At 41.0% G+C, this 15,285-nt stretch overlaps 1 long non-coding RNA gene across 4 annotated transcripts in view; it reads right to left on the bottom strand.

Annotated features, from left to right (window-relative positions):
• LOC102148162 (uncharacterized) overlaps positions 1–15,285 on the bottom strand; it is a 72,568-nt gene that overhangs the window by 42,358 nt on the left and 14,925 nt on the right. For 3 of the 4 annotated variants that reach the window (XR_288670.4, XR_011428090.1, XR_011428089.1), the window contains exon 4: positions 4,391–4,530. This is a non-coding gene — a long non-coding RNA (uncharacterized lncRNA). Of the gene's footprint in view, positions 1–4,390; positions 4,531–5,416; positions 5,644–15,285 lie in introns of all 4 variants that reach the window. The other variant, XR_002801111.2, reaches the window with a different exon arrangement.

Here is a 15,285-nt window from a genome sequence, read left to right as displayed (position 1 = left end):
AACAGAGAGGATATTTTCTGATACCATGAAACTCGTTATAGTCATAGTACAGACCTTTGTATGGGAAGGTTTATTGCTGCCCTACTGGCTGGTGTGGGGACAAGACAAGGTCCCCAGAGCTGTTGGAGGACTCTGGGCAGACACATACTGACGTACAGCTCCTGCTAAAATGAGAGAGACTCCTGGTCTCCACTCTGGACCAATACAACTTCATGCCCCACTCATGTCAGCATATTTTCAACTGTTGCCTTTTACTTTACATGATTATTCACGAAAAATAAGCTGTTTTTTAAATTTACCGTTTTTTGTTCTCAAGAGCATGTTAATTTACAAGGATGTGTACAATATAGCAAAATGAGGTGAATTAATAAAAGTAATGAAAATAAAGTCAACCCTGGTGGCCTCGTGGTTAAGAGGCAGCACTCTCACTGTCACAGCCCAGGTTCGTTTCCAGGTCAGGGAACACACCACCTATCTGTCGGTTGTCACTCTGTGGCAACAGTGTATTGTTGTGATGCTGAAAGTTACGCCACCAGTATTTCAGATACCAAGCAGGGTCACCCATGGTGGACAGGCTTCAGCGGAGCTTCCAGACTAAAACAGACTAGGAAGAAGGACCTGCCCACCCATTTCTGAAAAAAATAGCCCGTGAAAACCCTGTGAAGAGCAGCAGAGCATTGTCTGATGGAGCGCTGGAAGGTGAGAGGATGGCGCAGAAAGACTGGGCAGGGCTCCGCTCTGCTATACGCAGAGTCTCTAGGAGTCAGAACACACTTGATGGCACTAACAGCAACAAAATGAAAATAATCTAAAGGTAATATGAAAGGTTAAAAAGTAAAATAGAATCTGGAGTGAAGTTAGACTGCAAAATGGGGCCATAAATCCCTCTGCTCTGTGTTGTAGCTCGATCACGAACGTAGACTGAAGTGTTCTAGCAGCCAGAAAGAGGGGAGGAAGTGACCACTGCAGGAGTCACCGTGCTCCTAAGTTATGAGCAAAGCAGTTGCTAAAAAGAGTCACAACTCTTCCTATTACTAAAAACAGAAAGAAATGTCTCCTGTAGGATTCATGTGATGAACATAATTCTATGAGTAATACAATGAATTTTACTGATCCTCATTGACTCATTTGAGAAATACACCAACGCGTTACAATAAAGGTGATAGTCTAAAGGAAAAGCAGCATTCTTATTTAAAGTCTTCTGCTTTTCTGAATATGATGATAAGTCATTCACTTCTTTGACAATGTACATTATACTTTATGATATGTGAATGAAAGATATCTTTCAGAAATAAATGCAATCAAATTACATTGTCCACATGCTACATCCTTGCATTTCCTGTTCATTATATCAAAAAAGTGATTTTTAAAGCACTTTATCTTAACTTTGGTTTTCCTTAAAAATGTTTCATCCATCAATAGAGATGATTTTGAAAATATCTTCTGTTGAAAGATTTGCCTTGATTTTTCTCCATAAACACGCAAAGATATTTATAATAGATACTGTCAACTTGACCTCCTGCTTGCCTCACTGGACTCATGGCAGTACAACAATAAAGGAATTCAGGGAGCAGATTCTAAATTAATTGGCAATTTGAACTTTGAATGATCATTGCTTTGTGCCTATTTGGGAAGCATGATTGCTGGATTTAGAGATGGATAAAGACAAACTGCTCTGCTCTGACAAACCATTCTTCTGAGAAAATTGAACTGTTCTTTTTCCAACGGGGTAATGATACCTAATCCATTGAGATGTAAAAACTCTATAAAAAGGCCTCTTTACGGAGCACTCTGGTCAGCCGGTTAAAGAAAGTGAGCAGTGTTCTTAATGGAAGATAAACGGCTGCCCTGTAGGGTTTTATCTGTCATACTAATCTCAAAAAGGATCTCATATAAAACTAGAGTTAAAAAGACTGTCTGGGCAGGCTGCACCCCTCCGCCAACGAATACCTGGAGCTTAGTGCTCAAGCCCTGCACATGCGAAATGTTTAAAATATTTGGAAGAAAGCTTTTCCCTCCACATTAGTCCAGGCATACTCAGTGAACCCAATGTGAGATAATCCAAAACAATTCAGGTTCAACAAAGGTTGGGAAAATATTGTAGTAGACGTAAAGCTTTGATGGAGAGCTTCTTTGATCTAAAGATTATAAAATACACAGTTTCTAATCTGACAAATTTTGAGCTGCAAAGCACAGTATCTAAACATTCCTCTTTTGTCATAACAGTTTAATCCCTTAAGAATGTGATTTAAACCACTGGGGAGCAAAGGTTACCATGAGATTTGTATGAAAGAGGAAAACTGCCTCAGACACCTTGATGGAGGTATGTGAGGGTCAGTAAATTATATAACAAAATGCTGCTTACTGCTGGCCCTGCCAGGTCACCTTCAGTTCAAGGCACGCCAAGTGCCCATTTCTTTCCTGGCAGTTAGATAAAAGATGAGACAACTCTCTCTGTCTCTCTCTGTCTCTCTCTCTTCTTTTACCTTTATTTCTACCCTTCCAGTTCTTTCATTCCTTCGGTGAAGATTTGAATTCCCTTGGCAACACAAAACTGGTGTCTGCAGATTCCCTAATAGGTACAACTGAACTCTTGATAAGAAATGCTACCAAGTTGTAATGACATGCTTTCCATACATGCAGGTTTGACCAAGAATACATATATAGTGTTTTAACCAAATATGCCCAAAGTGAAACACAAGAATGGTCATCAATACTGGCAAAATGAATACATTTGTTTTTCATGTGGGGCCAAATGAAACTCAAAATACATAGTGTGACCAAATATACTCCCTCGTTCCCTCTGACAGAAGGAAGTTTTACCCCCGTGAACCCATGAAGACAAAGGCATAGCGACCATAGTGAACTTTCTCAGTCTATGAAGCTAGACAGAGCTGTGGTCCAAGTATGCTAAGTATATGATGGTCTGTTCATTGGTCCTTAGGAACTTGGGCATAGCTGATGCATCCCCATGTGTTAAATGGCCCTCTTTGAGAACTGAATAGAACTAGATTATCAATGCTGTGCAGCAGAGCCTCTGTAGAGGTGGTGTTTGGTATTTAAAGTTGGAGGTGGAGATTACACCTCTGCTCTACCTATCACTTTTGCTATGAAAAGGGGGGAACAAAGGTTGACTCCAACAGAGGGATTTAGAGCTTCATTCAGTGAATGTCGTTACCCCACCCCCACAACTCCAGATGGTTTGAAAAGCCTAGAAAACATGCATTCTATTTCTCCCAGAAATGTGGAGTTAGGAGAAATCTTGCAAAATTATCTGCTCCAAGTAGCCAGATTTATGTATGTAAACATCTATATGCTTCAAAAAACAGATATTCTCTTCTTAAATATCTTATAAGCAATTTAACCCTTAAGTCGAGCTTGCCAGAAGACTAGCTCCACACCTACTTTTCAGGAATAGGTACCTGTATTTCAGGTTCTTGTGACTGCAGTGGTTGCAAACCACCTTGAGATTACATGCAAATCCACAGGGCTCCCCTAAGGTCCAAGCCCCTCATTAGAGTGATCCAGAGATGTTAATGGACATCTACGAAGAGTTCTGTGAGAAATCTCATCCCCACAGCGAGTGAGGACATAGAGCTGATTTCGGGGAGGAGCATCTGAGAGCATCCCAAGGAAAGTCAGAAAAGACCTACACCTCCCGGGGGTAAGATGAAGCCACGGGGCCCCCCGGACTGACCCCGAGGAGAGCTGACCTCCGTGCTGTGCAATCCTTCACTCAGCGTTCACTAAATGCCCTGGGGCTCTTGCGGAAGTGCGTCTCTGCCCTCACTGAGCCCAGCGTCCTTCTCCCTGGCACCTGCTTATGGGTTCCAGTTCTGATGGGCTGAGCCAACTCTTGCCAAGGGCCTGGTCTTCTCTATGGGCCATATCGATTTGCAATTCTGGTCAAAATCTTGGTAAAAGTAACAACTGCTGTTCATTTTTTGCATCCTTTGTGGGACGGGGCACAAAATTAGCAAGCCACTATTTGAATACAATGCTGTTTTTTGTATAAGAAAAAATAGAAATCATATTTAATGGACCTTTCCTATCAAAATTTGGCTGGTGTTCTCTTATCAGAACCAAATAGGCTTCTGTAAGTAAACTGTTTTCTATCTTTAGTCTGTTAGTTATGCTGTCTTCTTGCTTCCTTCTACTTGGAAAACATTTTAAAAGAATAGATTTATTCAAATGCGTGGGGCTAACAGCTTAGTGTGCCAGAGGACTGGGCTGAAAGATTCATCAGGTGACCAGCTATGATTTTTTTAAGGACTCACAGAGGACACTGGTGAAGCACTACAGGACTTGAAAAGGGCAAACATAGTGTCTAGACTTAAAAATGGGATGAACGATGACCCTGGAACCACAGGCGTCAGCTTATTTTCCTTACCTGGAAAAACCGGAACAAATCATCCAAAAATCAATTTGCAAGCACGGAGGAGAGCACATAGTGCGAGATAATAATTCACAGGCCGTCGTGAAGCAAAAGGCTGTCCAAGTTTCATAATTTCTTCCTCCGATAGTGATAGCCTGGTAAATTAGAGGGCAGAAATGGCATCATATTTCTTCACTAATAAAGTTTATTGTCTCTTGTAACATTCTCTTATAGTCTGAGTAGATATGAACTAGGACTGGAGGTCATAATAAAGTTACATGCACACAGCGTAATTGCGGTGTTTCAGTGAAATAGTAATCAATGAATAATTGCATTTCAATTTTACAGCTTAATAAACTAGGATTTTGTAAGAGGTCCATTTGGGATCTAGTACTATTTAACATTTTCCACTTTACCGTATAGAAAATTAACTATACACTTATTAAATGAACCAATGATAATCTAAGAGATATAATTATCACTTCTAGAAATAGTATTAGAATTCAAAGCACTGAAATAATAAAGAGTGGGGTTTAGCACTATAGGGAAAGGCACAAGGATATTTTTCTTATTGAACAACAAGAAAAAAATCTACAAAGAACGGGCAATGTGGGCCAGCCCCAGTGGCCTAGTGGTTAAGTTGAGTACTCTCTGCTTCTGCAACCTGGGTTCGGTTCTGGGCACAGACCTACACCACTCTGTTAACGGCCATGCTGTGCTGGCCACCCACATACTAAAAAATAGAGGAAGATCAGCACGGATGTTAGCCTAGGGCAAATCTTCCTTAGGGGGAAAAAAAATAGGACTGTGAGAGAATTTCCAAGTATAAGTTAAAAAGAAAGAGATGATCTAGTCTTTGAACTGGAATACACATGGATAATTATTCAACAAAAAAAATCATTATCTTAGAAACAGATTTTGGGGGGGATAAAAGCATTTTAAAATGATCAAATTCATTACTTTACATTTAAAAGTAGTTACTTAACAAAAGAGGCTCACAACAAAATTATGTCAGGTTGAGTGACCTAGGTCCCGACTCACCGGAAATTTAGCATCAGACCATCAGCCCTTTAGAGATGGGAAATGTGACCTACTCATCTTGAAAGCTTGCCCAGGGATACTGGGGTGCTCTTCCCTAGCACACACCCAGCGGACATCACCGGGTGGACTGAAGGCCTCCTTGCTCAGAGAGTTTATGCGTCTAAGCCGGGCTGCTCAGTGCTGTAATGCCAGTCCAAAACCATTACCTGTTCTCAACTACACAAGTTCTGAAATGGAGAAAAATTCAATAACCATTTAGAAACATCTTGACCATTCTGACAGAGTGATTTTATATCTGTTGAATCCTGTAATAAAAAAATTGAGGCTTATATTTTGTACATCTTTTCTTTTTTTCCATCTTCCTCATACTTCAATTCTTTCGTATTTTACAAATATATGATTTTGCAAAGTGTTGGAAATTTAAGAATCTGGCTTCTCAACACAGTTTGAGAAAAATTGATATAGAGCATACCGAAAAATTGGAAAAATTAAATTATTTCATTATATTAACACTCGTTTGGTTTATTTAAGACCATTTCCAGAAAACAGATTGCAAAATCTGGAAAAATATCAGAAAGATTCAGGGTTATGAATATGGTTCAAACGTAAGAAATAAGACCAATTGGTACATCATAAATCTCTGGCCATAAAATGATCTCTTTAAATATCTTTCTGTTTTGTGATCTAATCTTTCTAATTCTTCAGGGTCATTTTAAAGTGTCTTCTTCTCTTCCAGAACACTCAAAGCGAGCATATCTATTTCAGTGTCAATGGTCATGCTAATAATGCTTTTCAAGCTCTTCATTTTAATAGATTATTTATTAAACTCTCAAGCAATCCTGGTGCTGGCATTGTTTACTTCTAAGGTCAGTGCAGAATCAGTTGCTAGGTGCTATCCATGATCAAAAGCCTTAAGTCCACACAGATTGTCTATTTATTTCCCCTTATCTATTGCTATCGCTCATCAGAGAACCCAGCTAAAACAGTCTGACAGAGGAACTAGAGTGAGCCTTCACACCTTATTCCTCTAGGTTTGGGCCTGATTGGCATCCTCTTTTATCTATCAAAGAAGGCACTTTTCATTAAAGCCCACATCTTCTACACTTTACAATAAAACATAATGAAAGGTTTTCCACATGCTAAAGATAATGAAAAGAACTATAAAAAACAAAACAAAACAAAAAAAAACCAAAGGTTAATAGCCTGCTGGGCAAAAGTTCATCTCATCTTTTCCATCTATCATTTTCATGACACTCTGTCCTTTGACTTCTCAGGGAATGACAAGAGGACACATTAACAATAGTGAGTTAACATGAAAATTATATTGGTGTCGTTAATTGAAAAATACACCTACTGACCTAAATGAACCACGTGAATGGCTGGGCATTTGTCACTAGGACCCTGTTTGTAACACTGTTTTATAGATTCTGTAGAGGTGGGTCCCTTCTCCTCTAGTTAGGAGAAGTCTTGATGAGTTTCTCAGTGACCACCCAGGGAGCAATCATGTAGGCCTGATCATCCAAAGAACAGAACACTCTTCTAAGAGAGGAGCCAGGACCTCATTAGTACTTGATTCCTGCCAGACTGCTTCAGAGGGGCCCACTCAGACCCTCCTCAGAGGCTCAAGGCCAGAAGATTGATCCAAAGCCTGCAGCCCAGCATTCAAGGACCCTGCTGCTGTACAACCATAACATTCAGGCCTCTCCCTCCAGTCCACCCAGACTCCTGAAATCCACTGGACCCTCCAACTTCCTAGAATGCCTTCCCCCCTTCCGCCACTACCATCCTTCCTCCAACTGCACAGTACCCATCCATCAAGGCTCACCAGCCTATGAAGCCTTGCTGGTCAGGGCCCTTCTACACACTCCTAAGACATTGTGCTTACACAGTTCTCTAGCGTTTTTCACTTGTTTACCTCATGACCCCACAACAGACTCAGCTGCTTCACAGCCTAGAGCAGCGTCTCTGTCTTGGTTTTCCCAGTACCTGGCACAGAGCCAGCACTCAGGAATGCTGATGCGTGCAGCCTCCTTATTTTCCAGGTCTGGCTGTACCAGATGGAGGTGGCTGTGAGTGATTAAGCTCTATACAGAAACCTGAAGGCCAACTAAGTACTCATGGTCCCATGTCCCTACCATCTTTTCCTGCGACTCAAAATGTAGACGTCGCTGTTCATTAGCTCTGTCCAGAGGACAATCGCTTGAACTGTCACTCTGCACTTCTCTGTGCTTTCTCTTCGCTGATATCTCTCAGAGACGTCCTCCCTCCCCAGAGTTTTCATCGCCTCCTCTGGAATGTACTTCCCTGCATCTTCTTCTTCCTGGCGGTATCCAGAACCTACATCCCTCCTAGCTCTCTTCAGAAGCTTGTTCCGAAGCCTAAGCTTCGAGGAACCAAGCAATGAGGTAAAGATTTTTCCCTAACATGCCTCTGGACTCCTCCCCTCGCTTCACCTACTTTCCGATTCATTCATCATCACCCACAACTAGAGGTTGCAGTGTTTCGTCACCAAGAACTGCTTCCTCCCACCATATTTGCAAGTGTTTCAGTCCCTGACCAACAGCCCCCTGGGCTGTCAGTTTTACTTCCTTGCACCCACTCTACCTTCTCCCAAGCCTCCATTTTCTCATATGTTGGCCCTCCCAACTTTGCGTCCTTCTCCACCTGGTTTAGTCTCTGTGTGATCTCCTGAACTACCTTCTCACCAGAACCCCTAGTTTTCTTGCACCCGCACTTCAATCCACACACCCCTCCACCAAAATCCCAATCCTAGTTCACTCCAGAATGCTGAAGCAAAGAGCCTAGAGCCACGTGATCCAGGCTTTGAGAAACAAGGGTAAAAGAGAAGGTACCACCAATGTGACATCAGATGTCCACCAATCCGGGCGAGCTCTGTGCTGTGTGGCAGAGCAGGGCTGGTGCACTGCTTTTTGTTAGTCCTTTAACTCCCCGTTCTGGGCCTCTACCTCCTCAGCTATTATATGAGGAGACGAAAAGAGACAAATCCTTCTAATCTAGTCCATCTTTCTCTACCCCCTTCTCACAATAAAACTCTTATTTTTAAATGAAAGCTTATTAAGGAACCCCCCCCCCAAAATAAAAAATAGATAAAAGTGATAAAAGAGACCCTCAAGCAGTATACATTTTAATTGTTTGGCAAAAATAAGTGTTGAATTTTCATAGCCCCAGAAACACCTGTGTGTAGCCCAGCGCTGTACAGAGTTCATTTTGAAAACTAGTATGCTATACCTTTGGGCTAAAAATTGTATTATAAAATAAAAAAGGCAAGTGGCTCAAAAGTATATTTAGCATAGCTCCATTTATACATATATATTCTTGAATAAACACAGAACATTTCAGGAGGAACAAATATACAAATTAACATTGACTTCCTCTAAAGACAAGGAATAGTGTATGAGGAAGGAATTCCATTCTTCGATACAATTGAATACATTTTTTTTTTACCATGAACATGTGTTATTTTTATCATTTTAAATAAAAGAAAAGGAAATCACCAAACTGAAGGTTTTCTGAGGAATCTTTCAGCTCTGAGGTTCTCTGGTTTTGTTCCCTGTAACCTGCAAGTCGATCCCCCTTCTTTTCCAGTAATTTCCCAAATCAAAAAATTATTTATGAAAGGGTTGTTCTAAAAATTGACAGAATTGTTTCTAGAAAGGAATTCTACATCAGAAGCTGTTATGAGGCAAACTACATCCCCCTAAAAAGCCATGTTGAAGTCCTATCCCCCAGTACCTCAGAATGTGACCTGATTTGGAAACAGGGTCATCGCAGATTAATTAGGTAGGTTCAGATAAGGTCCTACTGCAGTAGCGTGGGTCCCTACTCCAATATGACTGGTGCCTTTATAAGAAGGGGAGAGAGACACAGAGAGAAGCATCCATGTGAAGACACAGAGATACAGGGAGAACACCATGTGAGGACACAGCAGAGATTAGAGTGATGTGGCTGCAGGCCAAGGAAGCCCAAGGATTGGTGGCCACCACCAGAAGCTGGGAAGAGACAAGGAAGGATTCTATTCAGATCCCTCAGAAGGAACTAACCCTGTCAACACCTTGATTTAGACTTCTAGCCTCCAGAACTGTAGGAAAATAAACTCCTATTGTTTTAATCCACCAGTGTGTGGTAGTTTACTATGGCAACCCCAGAAAACTAATACACAAGCCTACCCTCCCAGTAAGGCATACCTCCATATCTTTACTATCTCCCACTTGGCTGCCCGTTCTGCCCACCTGCAGAATCATTGTCATAAACCCAATAAAGAAGACGTAGAAGCTGTAGGAAGTGGGCTTTTGTATTTAGTGGCCCCTGGATTCAAATTCAGGAAGAAGAGTTAAACACAAGGATCAAATCATTCTATGTCTGATATTGAACCATGTGATATATGATAATATAACAACAGAAACAGAACATTCCAACAAGTGGAATTATATTGATCACATTGCTTTATTTAAGATCCAACCGAATCTATGGTATTTCACCCGTTCGATTTCCCCTCAACTGTCAGCAAAGAAATGAAATTCAATCATGAGTATTTTACATCAAGAAACTGTCCATTTGAAAAGAGCCTCCAAAATGAAACGCATCGCAGGGATCTGGAGTTACTCCTCCTAGACAAAGATTTATTTTAATTTTAAAAAGTTATCCTTATAATTTTTAGGCAGCATTGTTTTCCCACTATAATAAATTTCTAGTATTGGCCTATATTCTATTCCAACTTATCGCTGTTCACATGTGAGAAGAGAATTTCAAGAATAAATTCATGTGCAATAGAGACACCATACAACTAACCTAGAAACATCTCTGAAGTTGTTATAGTCTCTTTTCTTTGAACTTAGTCAAAAAACGTACAATTTCCTGTCAAAAATAATCTCACTTTGGCCTCTGGATCCTATAATTAGTCGGTTTTCAAATTTAACTTTTTTCTTTTTCATTTGAAGCTTCTCTCTCTAGGAAAATTTCTGTCTTGTGGTGAAAAGCGTTCGATGTGTGAAACGACCTCTGACCCAAATAGAAGTATTCACACTCAATGTATTTAATGAACTCCTATTGTATACAGAATGTTTCAGTCTTCTTGGCTCCAGATACAAGAGAAAAATGAATATGATCTCTTATTTTATCAAAGTTTACCACTGAATAATTCACTAATTTTACAAAGAGAAGAGATAAGCATATCAATAAATTCAAAAATAAAGTCAGGTCCTGCCCCAGCCGTAGACTCCTCCCTGAGATCTATTTGAGATGTTTGTACCAGGACTCAACTCTTCCTCTAGAACCGTTTCACGGTGAGCTACCACTTGTACCCCAGTCCCACTTAATAACTGGTGGACTTTCAACCTTGCCTCACATGGATGAAGGTGCCAGTCATGCCCGCGTTGGTGAACAGCATCGTCTCTCATCCCCTCATCCAAAACCTCCCCTCAGTTTGGTCACCTCCTCGGCTCCACCCCTTCCCTGGTGACTAGCTGGTTTTGGTGAGCCTCGTTTTGAACTAAATTTCAGACAATTTGCCGCCACTATTTTCACCTGTGTATTTCCCCCTAGTGTCTGCATCAGTGGTGAGCTGAGGGGAAAGGAGAAGAAAATAGAGAAGTGCAGTAAAAAAATGAAACTAGAAAGGTAGATAAGGGACAGGTAGTAAAAGGCATTAAATGTCAACTAAGAAGGAATAATACTATTAGATCTTTCTGGAAGAAAATATTTGTAACTTATATAACCCATATACCTATAAGAGATTAAAATATGGAATATGTCATAAGTTAGTGAAAAAAAAAAAAGGATAACCAACTCAACAAAAGAGTGGGCAAAAATTGTGGACGTTCTGCCACTCACAGAAAAGAAAATGAGAATAGCCAATAAACATACAAATACATTCCTGCAGCATCATTAGGAATTAGGGAAATGCAAATTAAACCAATGATGAAATTCCATTTCTATTCATCAGACTGGAAAAACTATTAATCAGTCCATGTGTGACAATGAGAAGGGAAGGAACTCTGATGAAATGCTCTTGGGGGGCGTGACACAGCTGTCTGGAGAGCAATTCAGTAAGACCCAGGAAAGCTGAAGATGTGTCGTCCCTAAATTTAGGGGTTCCACCTTGACACAGCAAACTTTCTCTACTCTGGACTAGAAAGTCTGCCATACGTGCACAAGGATATTCACAAGGGCTTTTGTTGCAGCAGTATCTGTAAAAATGAAATAATGAGAGAACTGGAATAAAATTTCTATCCCTCAGTAGAGAAATATCTAAATAAATGGATTTACTCAGATACTGGAATCCCATGAGAGGATTGATTAAATGAACTATCAACGTATGTTGATGACAAAAAGTAGAGGGCAAAAGGGGAAATATAGTGTGATACAATTTAAGTAAAAACTTAAACGGAACAATAATATAAATTGCTTACTAATATAAACACACATAGGAGTACAACCATATTCACAGTAATGATACACAAGGCTTCAGTCTCTGGGGAGGAAGGGATGGGCTATGGATAGGAGCCCAGTTTTAGCTGTATCTCTAACTTAGTTTTTCTTTAAAACAAAGGAGAGAACTCTGAAGCCAGTGTAGAAAAATGTTAACATCTGTTAAATCTGGGTGGTCAAAACAAGGATATCTGTTATATTATTTTCATTGCGTTTCAGTGTGTTTAAAATATTTCATATAAAAATAAAAAAGTTTAAAATCAAAATTGCCAATTTATTTTTCTAGCCAAATGACATTTTTAAATATCTTCAAGTGGCTGATTTCATTCCTTGCATGCTTTTAAAATATTTTAATGACTATCACACCAAATAAACACAGCAATATTTGCTTCATCTCTGCATACAATTATGGAGAGGAAGGCGCGGCTGGCTATGTCCATGCTAGTGTGTTGCTTATGTGAAAGTCACAGCACGTGAAAAATGGAAAACTTTTGGCCTAGGAAGATAACTGATAGCAGAATCCAGGATGGAAAGAAATTAAGACTGGAAGCAAAGAGATCATTCTCAACAGCCCTCGCTAAGTTACAAAGTCCTAGAAGAGGGAATGCAAAGTTGAAGATGAAAAAAACTCTATTTTAACAGCAAATGCAACAAGATTTGACAACTAAATTAACGCAGAGTGAAGTGGAAAGCATCACCCTGAGATTTTATATTTCGAAGGTGGTGACCTTAAGACATGGGAAATATAGCCCTGGTACATGGAGAAGATGATGGGTCCTGTTTTGGACGTGCTGGATTTCTTGTGACTTATTTGAAAGCAGAGCATCATTTTCCAATGTCACCATGATGACCAGGAATTTAGGTTGCTAGTGGGTCATAGACATGCCACTTCCCATGTGAAGCTGGGGAAGCCAGTTCACAAACACAGAGGAGGTCGGCAATAGTGGGGGGTGGGGGGATTGCCCTTGAGGTTCTTTCACTTGATTTCTACACCTTTCTAACCTTTGATTTCTTCTTTGTCCAGTTCCCTTCCTATCCCACGTTACTGAATATATAATTTCTTTTTAATCTTGGCTATTTCGTAAGAGCACAAGGGTCCTTGCCACATTTTTATTAAAAGTGAATCAAACTATACCCCTTACTTCAAGATGCCGTATACACAGTATGAAGTGACATTTCTGTGGTTTGTTTCCCTTGCTTGGGGTCTTGGTTGATCTCTTTTCTGGGGTTCATTGCCCTTTAAGAGTGAGCCCAAACTTCCCTAAGTGTTTCTAAACCTTAGGAACTTATCTGAAGAGTCGAGACAAGTCGTGGGAATGTAGAGGACAGTGCTGGAATTACAACAGTCACTGTGAAGAGCAGACATCCTCCCAAGGAGGCCGGTGTCAGTGTGAAGTAACATGTGACCTTGCACCCGTTACCACAGGGCAGACTTAGGACAAAACGCCGCTTCTATAACGTCTAGCAATGAATAGATTAGCGATCTGTGTACTGACCCCTGGCGGTGACCGAAGCTAGTAGGCCAATCCAGGAAAAAGAGCGAATGGACGAAGTGGCCCCAACTCTTTGTAATATTCTAGAAGCCCAGCTGGGGAGCCCGAGAAGCCCATTTTGAGCTCTGATTCTGTGAACTGGCCATGGTGTTTTTACTTCCCTTTTCTTTTCTTTCTCTCTTTCTCTGTTTGTAACTGAGACATACGTATAGTTTGCCTAATATGCAGTTATCCTGAAAGCAACACAGGCACTAAACAACCAGCGCGAGACAGGTTCTGACCGTAGATGGAACTGTGTTTGCTGCAGTGACACCATCAACAAAGTAGGCCTACCCCCGAGTCTGCAGACGCTGGGTAGGGAACCATCTGTCTACACAGCCCAGCCAGGTTTGGCCCCACAAGCTTCCATATTCCCCAAGAGAAACTCTCGGGCCTGGTCTAGGTCAGAACCTTTCAAACTGCAGAACGTCAGTTGCCTCGTGACATTCTGTTCTTTGTCAGGAACGTCCAAAACGTCCTTATAAATCTCTTTCATATCACACATGCTAAAGCGTAGGGAAGTTCTTTATTTCTCTATCACTCTAGCTTAAAGCTTCCCTTACCTTAATGGATGACTCTTAAAGAGAGAAATATGGAAATATTATTTTGGCTAAGAATTATTGTTTCAATAAGTATTAGTGCCAGGCAAAAATATAGACACGAGGATATAGCAATAAATTTTAGAAGATAAAATTTGTGCCCTTAGGAGTTTATATTTTTTGGAATATAGTGTATTAAAAATACATGAGTAAAATATCAAGTAAATCACTAAACTAAAGCAGGAAAAGAGAATAGGTATTCGGGAAAGTTTACAGTTTTAAATGGAGTTTGTCAGGGAAGGACTGACTTAGAACATATAATTGAGCAAAGACCTCTGAAATGTAAGGGAGTTTACATGCAGCTTATTAGGAGATGAGTGTTCCAGGCAGAAAGCACGGCATGTGCAAAGGCCCTGAGGTACAGCTTCCTAGAGGGTTGAAGGAGCAGCAACGAGGCCAAAGTATCTGCAAATAGAGTGAATGAGAGGGAGAATCTTGATCAAGACATTGTTAAAGGGTGGGTGTAGACCTACAGGATCGTTAAGACCATAGTTAAGACTTTGCCTTTTACTCAGAATGAAACGGGAAGATGCTGGAGGATGTGACCGGAGCGTTACAGCTTAGGCTGCTGTGTTACGAACACACTGTTGGGGCCACGAGAGAAACAGGGAGACCTATTAGAAAGTCTTTGAAATAATGCATGGAAGAGATGATAGTAAATTAGCCCTTGAAGTTAGCGATGCTTCAGCCTTATTTTGAGGGTAGATTCAGGTTTTGCTGAATACAAAGAGAAGGAAGAATAGAAACGGAGTAAGTTTGAAGATAATTAGGAGTTTACGTTCAAGATTACACACCCAAGTGAACATGTGAGTGACTGTTCATCCAGTTCTGGTGCTCAAGAGAGACGTCCCAAGTGTGAGCTACACGGTACAGAACAAGGCCACATGGGCCTTCAGCTCTCTGTCCATCTCCTCTGTGGCCGGAGGTAAGGAGGCGCCTCCTCACCCCTTCCTGCTGTTGTTCAGACTCCTGATCTCCCTGACTAGCTCCTGGACAGAGGTGCATGTGCACCGCGTGAGCGCACACACACAGACACGCACCCCTCCCTGGGACCAACAATAATTTTCCAAAGACTGTAGAGTCCAGCTCCATTTGTAAGAAAATAGCATTCCTCTAAGTTCCGGAGGTGAGAACTGCTGTGCCAGCCGCTTCATATTCCAAGAAAGAGAGCGCTGAGCACATGGGTCTACAGCCAGTTTCCCGGGTAAGTCTGGGTGAGAAGCCTGGGTAGGTTCGCACTTCCCAGCTGCTAGACTCCAGAGCTCACAGAGCGTCCCCTCCCAGATTAGAG

The sequence above is a fragment of the Equus caballus genome, chromosome 17 (assembly GCF_041296265.1).
Source record: "Equus caballus isolate H_3958 breed thoroughbred chromosome 17, TB-T2T, whole genome shotgun sequence".
NCBI lineage: Eukaryota > Metazoa > Chordata > Mammalia > Perissodactyla > Equidae > Equus > Equus caballus.
This window is presented reverse-complemented; position numbering and strand designations above follow the sequence as displayed.